This window comes from Caretta caretta, chromosome 13, assembly GCF_965140235.1.
Source record: "Caretta caretta isolate rCarCar2 chromosome 13, rCarCar1.hap1, whole genome shotgun sequence".
In the NCBI taxonomy this organism is placed as follows: Eukaryota; Metazoa; Chordata; order Testudines; family Cheloniidae; genus Caretta; species Caretta caretta.
This window is the reverse complement of record NC_134218.1, coordinates 4,604,801-4,625,478: the sequence shown is the minus strand read 5'-3', so window position 1 is coordinate 4,625,478 and position 20,678 is coordinate 4,604,801. Positions and strand designations below refer to the sequence as shown.

Genomic DNA, 20,678 nt, shown 5'->3' with positions numbered 1-20,678 from the left:
CCACCCTCATAAAGATTTGCTTTAACTCTTCATAGTACCTTAAATACTGTGATTTTTTTAAAAAGATGTAAGAATTATTTTGGGAAAGTTCAGTGTCCTGCCTTATATAAGGGGTGACACTAGATGATCACAATGGTCCCTTTTAGCTATGATAGCTGTAACTTTTATTTATAAAAGCATCTCACTGGAAGCACTTGAGGCTATTAAGTACTAGCAGTGTGAATTTCCTGTTCCTGACACATTTCTAGATAGTTATATACACTCCTCTCTCTACTTACTGCCCTTAGCAATTTTTGTATGTCAGCATTTTTTCCTGCAAACAGCTGATTCAATGGTTAAAAAGCAAAAATGAACACCAACTTTTCCCTTTTACCTACAGCTTAGCTTCTTCTTATGGCATTATCAACTGATTTGAAAGCAAAAAATCTTTTGATGAGTGTAACAATCTGTGCAAAAGCTCAAATATATTATAGAGTATGGGTCATATGTTTAATATTTCAAAGCCAAGAGAAATATTGTTACAAGATATCAATTAAGAACAGTAAAAAAAAAAAGCCTAAGACAGAAAATAGCATTTGGCTTCGTGTTACAATACGAAAAATGGAGAGTAAAGGAATATTTTGTTGCAAATGTGATGTGTCATTCCATATTCTTTATGAAAATATGCTTATGACAAGAATATAACATAACTGAGATATACTTCATGCAAGACAGCTCATGTGAGATATCATTGGAAAGATTATGATTTACTGAATGCGATTATCCTATTTGTACGCCTGTATCGTTTCTGTATCTGAAGTTAGGAATATTCACTATGTATCTGTATTTCAACTATGCTACTTCAGGTGACACCCACTGCTAACACTTCAGGTACAACAATGGAAAAGCCAGACATGGCGGAGGGCCCATCGATAAGAACAATGGACTGTGAAAAGTTTGGCTTTCCTGCAGAAGCTCCATGCTGCCAGTGACTCATGGAAGCTATGATACTACAGAGTCACGTGGTCTTGTCACCTGATACTAAACGTTACCTGGAACTTCTAGTAACTTTTAAAAAATAAAACAGACTGTGCTTTTGTCAGTGATTACATTAACAGAACCAAATAGCTTGAGAATAATATGAACTTCATCATAAATTTTATTTTTACTGACACATTTCAAATACAAAATTTATTTAGAATTCTGTTTTTTGGGTATTTTCTTGTAATAGATTACTTCTGATAACAGAATTTCTTTCAATTCCATCCTTATCTGATTTGTGCTTGCAGTGTCCTTTGGTAAGACAAAAAAATAAATCTGTACAGCTTAGTATTTCTGAAGCAACTAAGGAAACCAAAGTTGTTTTTGAAACATGCAATAACCTTGTTTAGAATAAAAGAAGGAGCAGAACTAAATTATTTATGTAGCTCACTCATCCAGTGGAGATTTGACATAATGGGCCTATACAAGGAGTGGCACCTAGCTTCTCAAAGTGAGGCTTGGGCAACAGAAAACCAAGAAACCTGGAAGGGTACAAGCTAGTTTTCCTACAAATTCCTTCCTAATCTGATTTGAGGAAATTACACACAACATGTCTTTGCATGAGATCCACCCAGGCATACAGACTCAAGGTAGGTCTACACTTAGAACACTGTAGCACTTCAGTGCAGACACTCACTAAAGTGATGGGAGAGATTCTGCCATTACTATAGGTAATCCATCTCCCAAAAAAGTGGTAGCTAGGTCACTGGAAGAATTCTTCCACCCACCTAGCACTGTCTATACCGAGGATTAGGTTGGAATAGCTATGTCTCTCAGAGATGTGTATTTTTCATGCCCCTGAGAAAGGCAGCTATGCCAATGTAAGTTTTAAATGTCAATTAGCTCTCAGGAACTGACTTTTAAATCTCAAGAGCTCACCTGAAATACAGGTTACAGACAGGTGTCAATAGATCATCATCATCAAGGTAAAAAGTAAGTCAAGCAAAATTTACAGATATCTGTTCCTTTCTTGTTAAAATAGGAACAAAAAGGCCAGGTCTACACTCAAAAATTAATTAGACCCAGCTACGTCGCTCAGGGGTGTGAAAAATCCACACTCCTGAGCGACACAGTTAAGACAACCGAACTCCTGATGTAGACGCACAAGGTCAACAAAAGAATTCTTCCACAGACCTACCTAGTGCCCCTTGGGGAGCTGGATTAACTACACGGATGGGAGAATCCCTCCCACCACCCTTGTGAGTGTCTACTCTGAAGTACGGCAACTGTGCCACATTGGAACTTTGTTGAAAGCAAGAAATATTTAAAGGGACACTGCTTAAAAATCAAACTTCAGTCTGAAAATTACCTGTTATTGCTACACAAATTAGTTAAGGATATTATAAATGAAAGGAGCAAAACCACACTTTTTTACAATTTGTTTCCTTTGTGCACTGGACATCACTTCGTATCATGTTTCACTATTACTCCAATCCAGTAAAGTAGGTTTGTGGTTAACTTTAAGTGCACAAGTCGTCTAACTGACCTCAGTGTGACTACTCACTTGCTTGAAGTTAAGCACATGCTTAAGCTCTTTGCTTGATATAGCCTACATCACTTCCCCTGTTTTTGTGGGATTTTTATCCAGAAAAACGTGAGAAAAGAGTATTTTAAGACAACTGAGAAGTATAATTGTAACAAAAGTTAGCAGGGGGACTCACACACAGGGGTATTACCTGAAATTACTGTAAACTTTTGAAACGACTAGTTTTCAAATTGCTAAGGACCCTTTAAGATGAAGGCTTAAAACCAGCATCAAGGGAAAGACATACACTGTGGGAAATAAAATTAGTCTTACTGCTTCTTGTAGCAATGGTATTAACGATCAGGGATACAATCAGGTTGAATGCTAGTTTGTCATGATCTCAGTAAACAGGAAGTGAAAGTATCTGCAATGTGTTATCCAAGTGGTTCATCAATGCAACTTTATTACAATTTACTACCTACATATACTTAATGAATAGAAAAAGCTTTCAGCACTTCTAAACTCTTTGAAATACATGATCATAGCCAAGGAACATTGAATTATGAGGTTCTCCACACCCTGTCTTGACCTAATTCCAACAACTGAAGGAACAAGCGTACCAATTACCCTGCAAATTTTCTTTAAGAAACTCTATACAGGCATTTTGATAGCAAGGAGAACCTATTTTATTCGGGTGCAGCATTCTGAAAGTTCACACTTTCCAGCACACACTTAATACTAATTCAGAATACATAATGTTTAAAATTGTTTCTTCCAAGCATTAAACCTAGAAGAAAACAGATCTGTAATGAGGTATTGGACCGTCCACCATGCTGGTATCAGAGATGTTTCAGTACTACTGTAAAAACCAGCAGGGACTTCAGAAATGCTCATTTTAATGTAAAATTTATTTTTGGTAAGTACAATTAGCAATAACTGACACGGAGGATGTGCCACTATGTGTACTTTAAACATTCACAAGCAGCCTCATGTACTCTAATCCAAGACAAAAGCCAATTCAGAGATACTGAAGTGAGAAAAATGGGTAAAGCTCTCAAAAAATTATACTACCTTTTTAAAGGTTCTAGAAACAGCTACCAAAAAACATAATGGAAATTACTATCATATCTTCATTAAAAGTGCACAATCAATCCTTGGTGCAGTATTTATTTGGGATGTAGCTACACACAGGATACAGCAGTTTATCTAGTTTTCCTTCATGCAAATGAAGTATAAAATATTTCACAAGGTAATGAAAGATGTATCCTTTCTAATCAGAGCTCTTCACATATTTTTACGGAAATCTGAAAAATCAAAGTGAAATCCTAAATTAAACATAGTAATCTAGCAATCTCAAAGTACAGTCAGACTCAAACCTCTTGCCACCACTTAAGATAAAGGAAAACATGCTGGTTAGTCAATCACACACCATCAAGTCTGACTTTCATATTTTTTAACAAAACAATATCAAAAACATGAGCAGAAAAATACACTGAATAAATCAGCAAGAATTACTATATTGGAAAGAAAAGTGATGTTGGTGAATATCTGATACCATATGCTGGTAATCTATTCTGATATATTCCAGAATGCAGTTTGGTAAAATTAAAAAAAGTTAAATATGTCTAGTGTTCATTTTATTGGCTACCTATAGCTATCATTCGTTGCTATTCTTACTAGTTTTAGTACTATATCAAAGTGCATATTAAATTCCTAAAATCCTATCCCTTACCGTAAAGGTTCACCAACCTTCTCCATGCTATGAATTAATGCAGGAGAGACCCTCTCATACACCACATCCTCCCAGCCAGCTTTGTTCTTAAAATGTTTTGTTTTGCAGACTCAGAGACTTTCTGCATCTCACCAGACCAAGATGCTCAGACAGTTTATTTACAAGAGATCTCTATTAGCCACTATACATTGGCCATACAACCAAGACACTTAATCTGGAGAATTCAGAAATAAGCAATATTAATTATGGTGATTCTTTTTAACATGTTCATAATTAAGCTCATTGCTACATTTGGGGTGAGAAAGGGGTTTTTCCACCAGACCATGTTGGCAGGAATGGAACATTTTGCCTTCCTCATCAGAATCGAGCAGGTTCTCATCCAATTCCCTATGTATTAGTAACATGACAAGTCAGTCTAGTGTTATGCGTAGGTGGATACATAGCTCTCTCCTGTGACTATACAAGATCAATACTGGTGAATCTTGGTCCTCTGTGCCTTTCTACTGTTAAAGTTAACAACTTTGGGTTCAAACAGTGAAAACACCTTGCCAAACAGAAGACCCAACCAGTTTTTGAAACCTTCATTCCTCAGACCAGCAAAGCTGGAGCATCCAGGAGGGAGACAGTAGCAGCTGTCCCCTACAAATAGATTCCCCTTCCTTGTGCTACTCACTCACCTGTTCAGCCAGCTGAAGAGGAGACAGGTGAAAGTGAAAAGGATGAAGACAATTAGTGACGATCTAGGAGAAAAAAACCCAGCTGTCCCTTCATTATTCTGTTGGACAGCTCCCAAAGGAACACTGACTAATATGGAGAGGTCCATGTGTTTCGATTTTCTGGATAGAAGTACAATCCTTTAGGCTTATCTGAAGCTGCCTTTATACTGACCCCAAAAACATAATGGTGCAACCCTGTAAAGATATTAATGGTTAAGCAAAACATAAAGGAACAGTCACTTGTGGCCCAAATCAAGTTTCAGATTAAATCCAATTAGTTTATTCTGTGAAAAGAAGAGGAGTACTTGTGGCACCTTAGAGATTAACAAATTTATTAGAGCATAAGCTTTCCTGAGCTTCACTTCATCGGATGCATACAGTGGAAAATATAGTGGGGAGATTTTATATGCACAGAGAACATGAAACAATGGGTATTACCATACAAACTGTAACAAGAGTGATCAGGAAAGGTGAGCTATTACCAGCAGGAGAGCCGGGGAGCGGTGGGGAACCTTTTGTAGTGATCATCAAGATGGGCCATTTCCAGCACTTTACAAGAACAGTAGGAGGGGAAATAAACAAGGGGAATAATTCTTGACGTCTGATTTGTGTCCATTTTTTCTTTTACATAGAGACTGTCCAATTTGGCCAATGTACATGGCAGAGAGGCATTGCTGGCACATGATGGCATATATGACATTGGTAGATGTGCAGGAAAAGAAGCCCTTGAGGAATTCCACCATGATTTCAACAATTTCCATGCCACCATCAACCTCAGCTTGAACCAGTCCACACAAGTGGTCCACTTCCTGGACGCAACGGTGCTAATAAACGATGGTCACATAAACACCACCCTATACCGGAAACCAACTGACCGCTATACTTACCTACATGCCTCCAGCTTCCATCCAGGACACACCACATGATCCATTGTCTACAGCCAAGCTCTACGATACAACCGCATTTGCTCTAATCCCTCAGACAGAGACAAACACCTACAAGATCTCTATCAAGCATTCTTACAACTACAATACCCAAATGCTGAAGTGAAGAAACAGATTGACAGAGCCAGAAGAGTACCCAGAAGTCACCTACTACAGGACAGGCCCAACAAAGAAAATAACAGAACGCCACTAGCCGTCACCTTCAGCCCCCAACTAAAACCTCTCGAATGCATCATCAAGGATCTACAACCTATTCTGAAGGACGACCCATCACTCTCACAGATCTTGTGAGACAGGCCAGTCCTTGCTTACAGACAGCCCCCCCAACCTGAAGGGAATACTCTCCAGCGACCACACACCACACAACAGAACCACTAACCCAGGAACCTATCCTTGCAACAAAGCCCGTTGCCAGCTGTGTCCGCATATCCATTCAGGGGACACCATCGTAGGGCCTAATCACATCAGCCACAATATCAGAGGCTCGTTCACCTGCACATCTACCAATGTGATATATGCCATCATGTGCCAGCAATGCCCCTCTGCCATGTACATTGGTCAAACTGGACAGTCTCTACGTAAAAGAATAAATGGACACAAATCAGACGTCAAGAATTATAACATTCAAAAACCAGTTGGAGAACACTTCAATCTCTCTGGTCACTTGATTACAGACCTAAAAGTTGCAATACTTCAACAAAAAAACTTAAAAACCAGACTCCAACGAGAGACTGAATTGGAATTAATTTGCAAACTGGATACAATTAACTTAGGCTTGAATAGAGACTGGGAGTGGATGGGTCATTACACAAAGTAAAACTATTTCCCCTTGTTTATTTCCCCTCCTACTGTTCTTGTCAACTGCTGGAAACGGCCCACCTTGATTATCACGACAAAAAGGTTCCCCTCCCCCCGCTCTCCTGCTGGTAATAGCTCACCTTTCCTGATCACTCTTGTTACAGTCTGAAAGGTAACACCCACTGTTTCATGTTCTCTGTGTATATAAAATCTCCCCACTATATTTTCCACTGTATGCATCCGATGAAGTGAGCTGTAGCTCAGGAAAGCTTATGCTCTAATAAATTTGTTAGTCTCTAAGGTGCCACAAGTACTCCTTTTCTTTTTATCGATACAGACTAACACGGCTACCACTCTGAAACCTTAGTTTATTATGATTATTTAAAAATTGATTCTCATCTTTGGGTTCTTAACAAACCGTTACTATAAAACTTAAAATATTATGCACACAATTAAACGAACAAATTATTTAATAAATTGCCCAGAACTCAGAAAACACCCATCGTCATTTTTAAACTAAGGGCTGGAGGAAAGCCAACAGGTGCAGAGGAGGTTCGGACATCCCTTAGGGGAGGATCTATAAATGGAGATTCCCTATATCCTAATAAGGAGGAGACAGAGGATGGAAGATGATAAAATACAGGTAGGATCTGATGAGAAACAGTCAAAAGAAAAAGAGTCCCATTCAATTACATCATGTAATGGCGGCAGCTAAAAAGTGACAAGTTTTTAAAGTGCTTACATATCCGTGCTAGACATCTAAATACTAAGATGGGCGAACCAGAGTGCCTTGTATTAAATGAGGATATTAATATAATAGGCATCACAGAAACTTGGTGGCATGAGGATAATCAATGGGACACAGTAATACCAGGGTACAGAATATATCGGAAGGACAGAACAGGTCGTGCTGGTGGGGGAGTGGCACTATATGTGAAAGAAAGCATAGAATCAGATTCTACGACAGGGAAGTTTGGGCACCACTGACCTAGAGGATAACAGGGTTATGAGAAATAGCCAGCATGACTTGTCAAGAACAAATCATGCCAAACCAACCTAATATCCTTCTTTGTTACTGTTACTGCTCCGGGGGGGCTGTAAACATGATATATTTTTATTTAATACAGCTTTTGACACAGTCTCACATGACTTTCTCATAAGCAAACTAGGGAAATGTGGTCTATATGAAATTACTATATGGTGGGTGTGTAACTGGTTGAAAGACCATACTCAAAAAGCAGTTATCAATGGTTCGCTGTCAAACCAAGGACGTATCTAGTGGGATCATGCAGGGGTTCAGTACTATTGAATATTTTCATTAATGGCTTGGATGATGGAGTGAAGAGTATGCTTATAAAATCTGAAAAATGACACCAAGTTAGGAGGGGTCACAAGCACTTTGAATGACAGGATTAGAATTCAAAACAACCTCAACAAATTGTGGACTTGGTCTAAAATTAACAAGATGAAATTCAATCAAGACACATGCAAAGTACAACATTCAGACAGGAAAAAAACAAATGCACAAATACAAAATGGGGAATCACTGGCTAGGCAGTAATATTCTGAACAAAATGAGGGGGTTATAGTGGATCACAAATTATATGAGTCAATGTTCACGCAGTTGCAAAAAAGTTTAATATCGTTCTGGGATGTATTAACCAGGGTGTGGTACGTAAGACACAGGAAATAACTGTCCCACCCTGTTTAGCATAGGCGAGGCTTCAGCTGGAGTACTGTGTCCCACTGTGCGTGCCACACTTTTGGAAAGATGTGGACAAACTGGGAAGTCCAGAGGAGAGAAATAAAAATGATAAAAGTTTAGAAAACCTGACCAATGAGGAAAGTTTTTAAAAAATTGGGCAGGTTCCGTCTTGATAAAAGAAGACAGAGGGGGCACCTGATTAGAGTCTTCAAATATGTTAAAGGATATTATAAAGAGAATGGGGATCAACTGTTCTCCTTGTGCACTGAATGCAGGACAAGAAGTAATGGCTTAATCCACAGCAAGGGAGATTTAAATTAGATATCAGGAAAAACTTTCTAACTATAAGGACAGTTATGCACTGGAATAGACTTGCAAGGGAGATTGTGGAATCCCTGTTACTGGAGGGTTTTAAGAACAGGTTGGACAAACAACTGTCAGGGATGGTCTAGGTTTACTTGGTCCTGCCTCAGCGCACAGGTCTGGAATAGATGACCTCTCATTATATGACCCGCCCTACGTTTCTATGATGCTACAATTTTTGTTACCTATATTTGAAGTTTACAAAGAAAGCAAGTATGATGATCAAAGGCACAAGCATCAATTATCAGAAATACTATCTGCCGAACAGGTTAAACTGCAATAATTCAACTAGGTCAAGATTTTCAAAACTAGAAACCTTAAGCTAGGATCCCCAAAATCATATTTTTGGTACCTCCCTAATTTTCCAAAGTACTAAGCACTCAATAACTCCCACTGATGACTTTATAAATGCTTTAAATACAGATACAGGAATAAAATCTTGGCCCCATTCAATAAGTAATTTCATTCTCTCTCTGATTATCAGTTGTCCAGAGCAACTATCTGCCTGGCTGCTAATCATCTTTGGGTGATGAATCCTCAGTGAATGCTCTGGTATGACAGCCTCACCATCTCATTTACAAACTCAGTGAAATTACCCCAATTACTGTACTTTATTTTTGTAGCTCAAGTGCATTAACTTATCAAAATATAGGTTTCTTGGTATTTTAACTATGAAAGACTGCAGGAGATGCACTGATTAGTCATATTCTTTTGAAAGGCCTTCCGACCCCTGCACAGCCAAGGCATGTGTTAATGACCTAGTAAAGTGTGTTTTGTCTCTTGCTGTTTCTTTCAAGCACACATTGATAAAACACATATATTAAACTACAGAGCATACATACACCATGCATTTAGGTCACCCCTGTGTGGGGCATCAAGGTACTTAGACACTATTACCTAGGACTTGCCAATATGATGTATCAAAAACATGGAGCAGAAAATAAATGGTGTCAGACTAAAGTGACTCATCTACAACATGTAGTTTTATTCTCTTCACCACCACCGCCATAAACAGTCTTTTGCTCAGATTGTGCTTACCTTTAACAGTAAGATGAAATACGCAAGGAAGGGGAGGATATTTATTTACTTAGTGCTCATAAAAAGGAGCTAGATCAACAATCCTGAAGCCCAAAGACCGACTTATCCACAGAACAAATACACCATGGACATCGGTAGCACAAGTTTCCCTACACTGCTTTAATGTTAATTCTACCTTCTGTGTCTTAGTTATGATTTCTTCCCAAATCCAGCTTTGCATTAAGAAAAGCAGCACAGTTATAATTCTTACAGAACCCACTCATCAGCATCACCGGTATCTATCCGCCAGCACTAGCTACTCTGTCTAAGACCAGGCCACTTCTAACAACAAAATATATGTACACAATGACCCTGGGCAGTTTGAATGGTCGATATTAAAACATGAGCTTGTTCTTACAGTTTAACTGAATTTCTCCGTTGCTTAACAAATCTGAAACAAATGCTTCTTATGCACAACTGACAATATCCGACAGCCATTTGACCTGCCTCAGTGCACTTCACATGAAATAAAAAACCCTTGGCTCTTTTTAGATTTGCACGCTTATCATAGCTTAATATACCCAATGAGATGGCTAAAATGTTGCCAAAGCCAACCACTAAGTTGGCTTCAACCTAAAAGTTTTAGCTTCAATGGTAGCAGATTATAATAAATGTCAGATATACTATAATTTCACTTTTTCTTTTCCCAAAAGAAACTGTCGTAATAAAACACCATCGACTGAAGAGACAGATATATGCTATAAATTCATGCTCATCTTTGTATTTCTCCAAGAAGATCTTTTGAATTTGTCATTCACACTTACATACACATTTTATTACAGATTACAACCTCAGAGAGAGCATTAAATACATACAGACAAACCCATAGCAATGACTTTCTGCACACTCTGCAGACTGATGCTTCACTGAATCAAATGCAAGCAAAAGCTGAAAATCTCCTTGTGTGTCACACAGCAGCAGCATCACGCATGGATGGCTTTCACCTTTCTCTCTGAGGGAGAAATGGCTCCATCTCTATATTATACGCCAGTAATAAACCAATTGCCTTGTGTTACTATGCATACAATTGCAAGATCTAGATAAAGCATAAGCAAAAAACCGAAGTATGTTAGTAAACTGACTACCCCATCCACATTGTTACATCCAGACAGAATACCATTGGAATCAAATTGTCTTCATTAAAGCATCACAAAAAGCAGCACAAAATAAATCAGTTCTCCCTTCTCTCCAAATTCCTGTTTCAAAAACTAGGTTTCCCGTTGGTTCTAAACGCATCATTTAACAAAACTCAAGTGTGTAATACTCTGAGCAGCCACTAATTATAAAAATCCCAAGCAGCAACATAGGGGGAGACAACATCTGAAATCCCGAGCTGCCATTTGTCATTAGGAGTCTCAGTTAACACAAGCCCTAAATCCAAAGTTATTATTTATATAGTCTTTGAGGACTTTTTATTGTCATTTTGAAGTCCAAAGACAGAGAACACAAGCACACAAAAACACTGCAAGTCCCCCTGGTACCAGGTATGCAGGAGTGGGAGGAGGGAAGGGGAAGCTGGGCTTTCTTCATCCCCCGCCCGCCCCCCGCCCCCAGCAAGAGGTTCCCAGGGAAAACACAATGTCCATAATTTTTAATACCTTATTATGAACAGGTTCCGTAGCTATGTGGCATTTATGACAAACTGAGATAATCCCTTGTCCCCATACACACATATTGCCCCTCAACAGCTAATCCCCCCCCCCCCAGTACAAAGACAGCTAATGTTTAACAGTCTCTGTTTCATGATCCAAAACGCAGCAGAAAGCAAAGGGGGTGGCAACTGGGGGTGGGATGAGGGATATTCCGCTTTCTGATGAGGTCCCCTATTCTATCCCCCCCGCCCCGCCATTCCCTCTCCCTCTCCCCCAGCCCCCCTCCCCCGCCCCGCCATTCCCTCTCCCCCCGCCCCCCTATTCCCTCTCCCCCTGCCCCCCTCCCCCGCCCCGCCATTCCCTCTCCCCCCGCCCCCCTATTCCCTCTCCCCCTGCCCCCCTCCCCCGCCCCACCATTCCCTCTCCCCTCTCCCCCCGCCCCGCCCCGCCAATCCCTCTCCCCCCGCCGCTCTCCTCACGCCCCCCCCCCGCCCCCCGATGTGCTGCAGCGTCAGACCCTCCCCCTCAGCAGCATCAGCTCCATCTTGGCCTCCAGCCGCCCAGCCGGCCCTGGGTGCGTACGAGGCTCTGAGGCGCCACAGACCGGTTGGGGGGGGGGCAGGCGGGGCGAACGGACCCCGCTCCCCCCTCATTTACCTGCGTCCTCCGCAGCGGGCCGGCGGGTGCGCAGCTCCAGGGAGGGGGGTGTCGCCGGGCGGGGGGAGGGGCGGCTCTCGACTCCCCCGCGGGTGGTTGCGGGGGGGAGGTGCGGGGCGGCGGCGGCTCCTCCTCACAGGCCGGCCCGGGCTCCGGCGGCGTCTCCTCAGCAGCCCCAGCCGCCGCCAAGCGACACAGGCGAGCGGGACCCGGCGACACGGAGCGAAGGGGGGGAGGAGCAGGGCAGAGGGAGGCTGCGTGCGCGCTCACACACACACACACACGCGTGCGCGCGCGCGCCCTCCCAGTTCCGCGGAGACGAGCGCGCCACATCCCAGCGGGGCAGGGAAGGGGGAGGGGGGGGTACGCCAGGGGGCGGGGGCGCGCGCCGGAGGGGAGCCGTGCGCGCGCGCGCGCGCGCGAGGGGCGGGCTCCGCTCTGTGGGGCGGCGTGTCCCTGCGGGGAAACAGCCGGGGACCGGGACCGGGACCAGCGCGGGGGCGGGCGGCTGCTCTTCGTCCGGGCGGCGTTGCGGAACCGGGGAGCCGGTTTCGCCGCTGGCCCGTCCCGTCCCGTCCCATCGCTCCGGTGAGCCCCCGTCCCGCCCGGCTGGTAGCGAAGGCCGGAGGCGCCCCTGGGAAGCGCTGCCGCGGAAGCTAAGGGCGGGGGTAAAGCTGCGTGGGGCAAGGAGGCAAATCAGCGCGGCCGATGAGGGTTTTTGAAGGAGGAAGCGTAGAGGGGACCCTTAAAAAGAAAGCACCTTCCCTGACCGGGAATCGAACCCGGGCCGCGGCGGTGAGAGCGCCGAATCCTAACCACTAGACCACCAGGGAGCGTTGGGGAAGGTTCTTCACACAGCCTTAACTTGCTATCAGTGTTTCACTTTCATTTTCATTGTCGGTACACCATTGGAGAGAAAGTGGGTGAGGTCATACCTTTGACTGGTGCAGTGTCTGTTGGTGAGAGAGACAAGCTTTGGAGCAGGCCCTGAAGAAAGGCTCTGTGTAAGCCCCAAAGCTTCTCTCTTGCACCAACAGAAGTTGGGCAAATAAAAGAGATGACCTCACCCACCTCCTCTCTGTAATAGCTGGGTCTGACTGCAACACAACATAGCAAAGTGAATGCTTAGCCTGCATTTCATCTGCTATATCAATGCAAAAAGAAAAGGAGGACTTGTGGCACCTTAGCGACTAACCAATTTATTTGAGCATAAGCTTTCATGAGCTACAGCTCACTTCATCGGATGCACAGCTCACTTCATCCAGTGCATTCATCCGATGAAGTGAGCTGTAGCTCCCAAAAGCTTATGCTCAACTAAATTGGTTAGTCTCTAAGGTGCCACAAGTCCTCCTCTTCTTTTTGCGAATACAGACTAACACGGCTGCTACTCTGAAATATGTCAATGCAGTATTTTTAAATAAGTGAAAGGTATTATGATACACTGAGTGCTCCACAGAGCAGCACCCTTCTTTCAACTATTGTCGGATCCTCCAGCCTCAGACTTACATATTAAAAATGCCCAGCATGTTACTGATAGTAGTCATTTGATCTATTTCTCCGCAGTTCCATGCATGACATTTCTCAGCAATGAAAAAGTCACCAACGCCACCATCCCCAGCCAAACAGAAGGTGAGAGGGATGGCAGGAGCCTTTCCTCTGACGCCTCCCCAGAAGCAAGTGGGGCTAAGCTGCAATCAGGAGCAGCTGTGGTGCTGGGACAGCCAGGCACAGAAGGGAGTCAGTGCCTGGCAGAAAGAGGGTAGGATTTGCTGGGAGGTAAAGCCAGGGGGCATCACCCTGCGTGGGCAGGCCAGGGTGAGATTGATGGGGCAGCAGGAGTTTTGGGCTGTCTCCCTTGTTCCCCATTCTGCCCTGTCCTTTTTCAGCTTCTGCCCCCATTTTGTCCCATGTCCCCCACTTCAGCCTCTTCTGTCCCTGCATCACATCCCCTCCCCCTCATTCTGCACTCACCCTGCTGTGGGGGTGGGGCCTGCAGGCACAGGTAGGCGCATAGAGACCCCTGGCCCCTCTGCCTCGGACAGGGGTGGGAAAACTTTTTGGCCTGAGGGCCACACTGGGGTATGGAAGCCATGAATGCTCACGAAATTGGGGGTAAGGATGCAGGAGGGGTTGAGGGCTCTGGGGTTGGGCCAAAAATGAGTTCAGGGTGCGGGAGGGGGCTCCGGGTTGGGGTGCGGGAGTGCGGGCTCTGTGGTGGGCTGGGGATGAGGGGCTTGGGGTACAAGAGGGAGCTCTGGGCTGGGATCGAGAGGTTTGGAGGGCGAGAGGGGATTGGGGTGCAGGAGGGGGCCTCAGGGGTGCAGGCTCCTGGTGGCGCTTAGCACAGGCAGCTCCCAGAAGCATATCCCCACTCCAGCTTCAAGGCACGGCCAGGTGGCTCTGCGGCCCTTCCTGGTCCACAGGCACCACCCCTGCAGCTCCCATTGGCTGGGAATCGCGACCAATGGGAGCCGCAGGGGCAGTACCTGAGGACAGGACAGCGCAGCGAGCTGACTGGCCACACCTCCGTGTACTACGTAGGAGCCGGAGGGGGGTCATGCTGTCTTCTTCCTGGGAGCCACGTGGAGTGGGGCAAGCTCCCGACCCTGCTCCCCAGCTGGAGCTGAGGGCCAGATTAAATGGTCTGACAGGCCAGATGTGGGCTGTGGGCCATAGTTTGCCCACCCCTGGCCTAGGAGCTGCAGGGACATGCTGGTGGGAGCTAGGGAGCCCCCCAGATAAGCACTGCCCCACACCCAAACCCCCTGCCCCTAGCCATGAGCCCCCTCCCACACACCCAAACTGCTGCTGCTCCTGCTGCCCACTGCGGAAGTCATGAAGATCACGGAAAGTCACGGAATCTGCGACTTCCATGACCTCTGTAACAGACATACAGCCTTACTTGTAGCATGGGAACATAGGAATTGCCAGACCGGATCAGACCCCAGGGCCATCACATCCAGAATCCTGTCTCTGACAGCTGCCAACACCTGATGCTTCAGAGGAAGGTGTAAGAAGTCTGCGGTAGCTGATGTGGGATAATCAGACCCCCACATTGATCTCATCTTAATCTCTAATAGAGATTGGTTTAAGCCCCGAACCACAAAGATTAATATCCCTTCCAGAATTTTTGTTAGCATAATTTATAAGAGCTCTAGATATTCTTGTGATCCATATAAATGTCCAGCCCCATTCTGAGTCTTGCTAAGTTCTTGGTCTCAACTTTGACAAACTTTAACTGTTTGGAACTAATATTGCATGCTTTCTCTCTGCCTCAGCAGGGATTTCATTTTTTTAAGTTTGAGCAAAAGTGATTCAGACAGTTTTGAGAAAAGAGATCAGTGAAATATATCATCGGCGATCCCTCAATTCGAGGATGATCTCTACCACAGATTTACATATGGGTCTGAGATGACTCAGGAGTCTGATCCTGGAACCACAGATCTGCCCACAGTAGATACAGATATTTCCTGATGGGTCAGCTGCCTGCTGGGAGAAATTCTTTCTTTTTCCTTCCTTCTCTCTCTTTTCAGCTTTAAGGGCAAGACGCTTCTCCTCAAAGTGGGCCACTGCCTGATGGAGGATGTGGCACCAGTGACATATATACATATCACTCTCAAGCCTCCCAAAATCACACCAACTGGTTCCATTTAAGTCTGCTTTAATGGCCCAGCATTCACCATATACCAATGTCATATGGAGTTCAGATGGAGAACACAGTAGAGGAGCAGGTAAAGTGAAGACTTTTTTTACTGGAATATGCTTTATTTACTATTCTATATCACAGCAGATCTATGTTTCTTGCAAAATCACTTTGGATGCTAAAAAAAGTGTGTATCTGATCTCTCTGAGGCCACATCCATGCTCCACTAGGGCTCCCTGATAGCTCACGTCAGAGCATTAGAGTAGAGCTGATTGACAGGTTGGTTTGGTTTGTATTTTAAGTCACCCAGAGACATTTAAAGTTAGTTATTTCTCAAGCATCTGCCTTACTTTTTTGGCATTTGGGCATTTAGCGCACAAAAATAAATGCAGCTAATTCTAAGCCATATTTTAAGGTATCTTTAAAAGCATCCTTTTTTACTGTAACCAACCTTTAATCATGACTGTCAATTTGTGGTATGTATTTTATTTAAAATTACTGGAATGGTAAGATGAAAAGATGGCAGCTATAGCACAGACATGCATTACTTTCATTTTTTTTTTTTTAAACACACACACACACACAGGCTCAAAGTCTGGGTGTTTTTCCCAGTAGCTTAAATTTCCAGGATTCTTCTGTTTATTCTCCTGGTGGTGATATCATTGTCCATGTAGTATGCTGAACTTGTGAACTCCCTTCAAGCTTATGCATTTGGAAATATGAGTTGTCAAGGTTCCTTCCCCACTGATCTCTAGGGTACAGATGTGGGGATCTGCATGAAAACCCCCTCAGCTTATTTTTACCAGCTTAGGTTAAAACTTCCCCAAGGTACAAATTATTTTACCTTTTTGCCCTTGGACTTTATTGCTGCCACCACCAAGCGTCTAACAAATATATAACAGGGAAAGAGCCTGTTTGGAAACGTCTTTCCCCCCAAAATCCTCCCAAACCCTACACCCCCTTTCCTGGGGAAGGCTTGATAAAAATCCTCACCAATTTGCATCGGTGAACAAAGACCCAAATCCTTGGATCTTAAGAACAATGAAAAAGCTATCAGGTTCTTAAAAGAAGAATTTTAATTGAAGTAAAAAAAAATCACCTCTGTAAAATCAGGATGGTAAATACCTTACAGGGTAATCAGATTCAAAACATAGAGAATCCCTCTAGGCAAACCCTTACGTTACAAAAAGACACAAAAACAGGAATATACATTCCATTCAGCACAGCTTATTTTATCAAAAAAAGAAAAGGAGTACTTGTGGCAGCTTAGAGACTAACAAATTTATTTGAGCATAAGCTTTCGTGAGCTACAGCTCACTTCATCGGACGAAAGCTTATGCTCAAATAAATTTGTTAGTCTCTAAGGTGCCACAAGTACTCCTTTTCTTTTTGCAAATACAGACTAACACAGCTGCTACTCTGAAACCTTATTTTATCAGCCAATTAAACAAAACAGAATCTAACACATATCTAGCTAGATTACTTACTAAGTTCTAAGACTCCATTCCTTTTCTGTTCCCGGCAAAAGCATCACACAGACAGGGAGACCATTTGTTTCTCCCCCCCAGCTTTGAAAGTATCTTGTCTCCTCATTGGTCATTTTGGTCAGGTGCCAGCGAGGTTATCCTAGCTTCTTAACCCTTTACAGGTGAAAGGGTTTTTCCTCTGGCCAGGAGGGATTTTAAAGGTGTTTACCCTTCCCTTTATATTTATGACATGAGTCCACCATTGTTTAAGCAGGGAGCCCTGGATAACCTTTCCAATGTTTCATTAAGCACTGCATAGCTGGGTTACAGCACCGGGTCTCAAACAAAAGCCCTGCAGAGTTGAGTAATCTTTCAAAACCTAAGGATCAAAGGGTTTCACTTGCACCAACACCTTTCACATTCAGTTCCAGTTTGCCCTTTATTACCCCTTAAGAGGTCAATTAAGACAAGTGCACAGGTGCAAAATACTACAGTTAGGAAGGAAAAATCAAATGCACAAACACAAACTGGGGAATAATTGGCTAGGCAGCCATACTGCTGAAAAGGAGATGGGACTGTAGGAGAGCACAAATTGAACATGAGCCCAACACTGTAATGCAGTTGCTAAAAAGGCTAATATTCTGGCATGTGTTAAAGGAGGGCCGTATGTAAGACATGGCAGGTACCTGTCCCACTCTACTAGGCATTGTTAAGCCTCTGCTGGAGTCCTGTGTCCCGTTCTGTGCGCCATAGTTAGAAATAGGGGAATACTTTCTAACTATAAGGATAGTTAGGCTCTGGAATAAGCTTCCAGGTAGCTCGTGGCGTCCCCCACCAGTGATTTTTAAGAACAGGTTGGACAAATAACTGTCAGGAATGGTCTAGGTTTACTTGGTCCTGCCCAGCGCACGGGTCTTGACAAGGTGACCTCTTGAGGTCCCTTCAAATGCTATATATCTTTGATTCTCTGATATCTGGGCCTTGTGAGATCTCCACATTATATGCATTAGCACAGCTTCTGGCCTTTCACAGTTCTAACAGGCCTTTTCCCATTTGACTACTCTGACCCACATTTTTAAAGGAATAAATTATAATGCATTTACTAACAGAACAATCAGGCTGAATCCTGTTATACTGCAGTAGTGCCATTCATTCAATACATCAGTGGGCACATGCCCATTATCTTGGTATGCACTGAAGAGCCACCAAGCAAAATTGAGCTACTTTGTCACCTTATAGTGCCCCAAACAGGTGAAGAAAGACATATACACACTTATTAGTATTCCTTGAATTGATCACATGCTGGGACAGATACATGGTCCATCCTGTCTCCAACTGTGGCCTGCTCCTGAATGGAAGATACTTCATTATTATTCAGTGATGTTTCTGTTCCTATAGCATCCAGAGACTCAGAAAGAATCAGTTCCCCAGTGCATTAGGGAAAACAAAACTTGTACAAACAAAGATATGATCCTACTCCAAATTGCTTACGCTCTAAAAGTTCTAATTTCATCCTTGCTCCCATTGTTGATCCATTTTTTCAGAGTGAAGCCTTTGTAATTTTGTTCTCCCTAGTCTAAAATAGAGTTGCTATTATTTATATCAAATTATTTTTTCAAACAATATTTGCTTTAACATTAGCATGGAGTAGTAAATTCCACAACTTAATTGCATGTTATGTAAAAAGTAGTTCCTTTCAGCTGCTTGGAATTTGTTGCCTTTTAATTTCAGCACCTGGGATCAGACAAACAGGAGAAGCACTGCCTTTGTAACCTTCACTATTTTATATACAACAGTCGTATCCCCCTTTACTCACCTAACCAGACTAGTAAGGGTTATTTATTTATTTTCCACCCTTTAATAGACATTTCTCATTGATGTCTCCAAATCATTTTTTGTGCCTCTCTCTGGTCCTTCAAAACTGAACACCATGTTGAGGGTAAGGGCCTAGATACCTTTTATCATCTCTTATGACTGCAGAAGACTTCGCACTTGAAAATTAAAAGAAAAATCAGATCTCTTGGTCTGCGTTTTGCTTAATTGGGACCGTTGCAATATTTGGTGGAGTTTATATATAAATTACTAATGTCCCCGTGTTTCAATTACTACAAATATTTTCAGGGTGGGGAGGATTTATTGAAAACAGAAAAACTGAAGTTACAAATCAGCTCCATTGAAATCCCGCCATACCCTAGTTTGATGGTTCACTTTTCCGTTTCCCATCTCTGCAGCCCTTGGTGGATGCGTGTTGTAATTCCTGGTTCTAGGAATCTCCATTTTGACATTATGAATTTTCATACTGGTACAGGGAAGAAGCCAAGCCTTGCTCTCCTGAGTTACTTCTCTACGAAAGCTCAGTTCAGACACTGCAACTGTATTATTATTTTTATGAAGTACCTACTTCTCCTGGTTGAGATGAATCTTTGATCCATCTTTGTTATATGAGTGGTTGATCTTCGCAGCGGTGTGGAGCAAAAATATTTTCCATCCAACGACTGTAACCTTGTCTGCTTTTCTAGCTGCACTGATGGAGGCCCAAGATCATGACTCCTGACCAGGGGCACACAGTAAATAGATACCACTGCATTAATGCCCCAATGGTAGGTGCTTCAGAAATACTACACATTAGGTTGGGTCCCAGAGTTTTGCATCATGAACAACATCTTCCTTGCAACAGTGAAGTGATGCAATGAAAAAAATTTACCAACTGCTGTGAAAGAAGAACCTTCTCAGCAGTGGAAGGGGGTCCAAGATGCAGGCTAACTGCTGCACAGTCAACAGCACCAGTGTAGGAGGAAATGTCAATATTAAGTAAAAGGCATCGAACCTGGTAACATTAGCCCCAGAATCTGACAAGCAGTGCTGGGAATACAGATCTTATAAATTCAGAGCAACGAGGAAAAATAATCAGGTTTAAAAAAAAAACCAGAGGAATGGGAAGGAGGAGATTCTGAAAGAAGTGATGATGCTCTGTAATAATTTATGAATACTGTATGGTGACCTGATTATTGGGATGTTTGCTGTATGAATATATTGATTTAGATTAATAAAGGAGTTGTCAGGGAGGGAAAAGGGAACAATGGCTCAAAATAAGCCACTCCTCAGAAAATGGTTGATGGTTAATGATTGATAAGAGACAAAGGCCTGAATTAGCTTTGAAGATTCTACTGCCTAGTTCCAGCTAATTTACAGAACTGGTTTGGGTGACTGGGGCCAACGCCCGAAGTCACAAGAACAGAGGAGCTCTGGTTGGATTAAAAGGGAGAGAGCAGAGAGTTGTCAGACCAGACTGACAGGTCCTTACGGGGGCAGGACGTCTTGGCTGCCATCAGTGGGTGACATGCCATAATGTAAGATAGACGTGTGGAGTTTGTGTTCTAAAATCCTCTAAATGCTTTGTTCCTACTGTTAAAACAGTATTTTGGCTTTAAGACGACTGTTTTGTCACTGAATACCACTGGTCACAGACTGGCACAAGAAAGCACTACAGGTACCACACC

General features: G+C 43.2%; 1 protein-coding gene, 1 long non-coding RNA gene and 1 other non-coding gene across 12 annotated transcripts in view; 1 reads left to right on the top strand and 2 right to left on the bottom strand.

Moving 5' to 3' along the window:
- Window positions 1-12,322, bottom strand: part of DNAJC5 (DnaJ heat shock protein family (Hsp40) member C5) — a 66,348-nt gene extending 54,026 nt beyond the window's left edge. For 4 of the 6 annotated variants that reach the window (XM_048820678.2, XM_048820681.2, XM_048820680.2 and 1 more), the window contains exon 1: window positions 12,070-12,322. The gene's annotated coding sequence lies outside the window, so the exon portion shown is untranslated. Of the gene's footprint in view, window positions 1-4,894; window positions 5,027-12,069 lie in introns of those variants that run through there. The other 2 variants (XM_048820682.2, XM_048820679.2) reach the window with 2 other exon arrangements.
- Window positions 11,902-20,678, top strand: part of LOC125622582 (uncharacterized) — a 13,654-nt gene continuing 4,877 nt past the window's right edge. The window contains exons 1-4 of one of the 5 annotated variants that reach the window (XR_007352749.2): window positions 11,902-11,986; window positions 13,633-13,698; window positions 15,603-15,800; window positions 19,698-19,778. This is a non-coding gene — a long non-coding RNA (uncharacterized LOC125622582). Of the gene's footprint in view, window positions 11,987-12,517; window positions 12,658-13,632; window positions 13,829-15,602; window positions 15,801-19,486; window positions 19,779-20,678 lie in introns of those variants that run through there. The other 4 variants (XR_012664672.1, XR_012664673.1, XR_007352747.2 and 1 more) reach the window with 4 other exon arrangements.
- On the bottom strand, window positions 12,831-12,902 carry TRNAE-CUC (transfer RNA glutamic acid (anticodon CUC)). Its single transcript has one exon. It is a non-coding gene; the product is annotated as a tRNA-Glu (tRNA).